Source organism: Seriola lalandi, unplaced genomic scaffold (genome assembly GCF_002814215.2).
Source record: "Seriola lalandi dorsalis isolate HSWRI2012SDOR001 ecotype SW California unplaced genomic scaffold, Sedor1 jcf7180002053840, whole genome shotgun sequence".
Lineage (NCBI taxonomy): Eukaryota > Metazoa > Chordata > Actinopteri > Carangiformes > Carangidae > Seriola > Seriola lalandi.
The window spans coordinates 11,762-13,907 of NW_019524393.1; positions in this window are offsets into that span (position 1 = coordinate 11,762).

The window sequence follows — 2,146 nt, forward strand, 5'->3', positions numbered from 1 at the left end:
CAACACCACCACAAAAACCCAACACCACTACAAAGACCCAAAACACCCCAAAGACCCAAAACACCACAAAGACCCAACACCACCACAAAGACCCAACACCACCACAAAGACCCAAAACACCCCAAAGACCCAACACCACCACAAAGACCCAACACCACCACAAAGACCCAACACCACCACAAAGACCCAACACACCACAAAGACTCAACACCACCACAAAGACCCAAAACACCACAATGACCCAACACCACCACAAAGACCCAAAACACCACAAAGACCCAAAACCACCACAAAGACCTAAAACACCACAAACACCCAAAACACCACAAAGACCCAACACACCACAAAGACCCACAACACCACCACAAAGACCCAACACCACCACAAAGACCCACAACACCACCACAAAAACCCAACACCACTACAAAGACCCAAAACACCCCAAAGACCCAAAACACCACAATGACCCAACACCACTACAAAGACCCAACACCACCACAAAGACCCAACACCACCACAAAGACCCACAACACCACCACAAAGACCCAACACCACCACAAAGACCCAAAACACCACAAAGACCCAACACCACAAAAAAGACCCAAAACACCACAAAGACCCAAAACACCACAAAGACCAACACCACCACAAACAGAAATTAAGTTTGATGCTGAACTCACATTTCTTCTAGACTGGTGCGTAAACAGCTAACGTTGCTGTGTAGCATTAGCAAAACTTACTGATAGCTCCTTTAAGTTAGAGTTATGGTCAACTTTAACTTTAGGTTTGTGGGGAAACCTAGAACTTAGTGTTAGTTCATGGTTAGTTAATTGTTAGTTAAGGGTTTGTTACGTGTTAGTTCAAGGTTAGTCAGGTGTTGTGAAGTGCCAGGTGAGAGCTTTACCTGCTGCTCAGCTGCCACCTGTAGTTCCACTAGCTGTTTCTTGGACTCAGACATGATGACACACTGTTTCACCACAATAAGCTGTAAAAAAGTGGAATTATCCTTTAGCTCAGAGGCAGGCGGTCGTCAGTGATGTGTCCAGTGGAGACAGACAGTCAGTGTTTTATTAATACAATGATTATTAATGAGTGAGTGTGAGTGGCAGCAGCTGATGCTCCTCTGTCAGGCGGCTCGGCGGCTCCTCTGATCTAAAAGCAGTTATCACAGTTTGGGACGGCAGCGTTTACTTCAAACCTTCATGTTAAAATATCTCCTTCACTTCAAACTCTCCCTCCGTCATTTTCACAACTCGCTCAATCACACAGACGTTTCAAAGTGAGGATTTTGGTAAATGACTATAATTAATCCTCCTGAGCGTCGGTTTGAGTCCCAGTGGTGCCGGGCTTGCGCTTTGATTGACAGCTCTATTTTTAAGTCTTCCTGTCGACAACAGGAAGCGGGGCGGGAGGGAAATGGGACCTGACGGCTGCTGATGTGATGATGGACAGTTTGTCCTCGTCTCCTACAGAGACCGAAGACACTGTCCACCCTGCTTCATCCTGCCGGGAAGCCTCTGAGCAAGGCACCCAGGTCTTCAGATTGGAATGCTGATCTGGTTTTCATCATCTGGGGTTTGTTCAAGTTGATCCAGGACCTGAGCAGGGACAGGTCCAGATTATTTGGTCTTCTTGTACTCAGGACATTTCACACTCAGTCTCAGGTCCAAAGTGGATCAGGACTCAGGTCCATAGTGGATCAGGTCTGACTGTTGTTGGTCTGTTGTGGATTTGGTCCAATGATGTTCAGGTCTATTTACAGACAGGGTCTGGGTCATGGTCAGGTCTAGCTCAGCTCTCTCTGGACCAGGTCTTATTATCTTCAGTTTGTTTAGTGTTTTACTGACAGAACACTCAGGTTTCTTTCTTTACCCGACTCATTAATGTTGATTAATCAATAAAAGATTCTCGTCCTCATTTACACTGATTCAATAAATATTTATGTTTGTTTCTTTATTTGTTTTCTCATGATGTTTCCTCAACACGAAACATAAATGAAAAACTATTTAGTCATAACGTAAATGTTTGGACTATACATTATATTATATTATATTTGTTTTTATATTTGTTGTTATTTAAAACGAAATAAAACTCAAAATAACGGGAGAAGCTCCTGCGCATGCCCACTAAATCAGCTGTGGAGGAG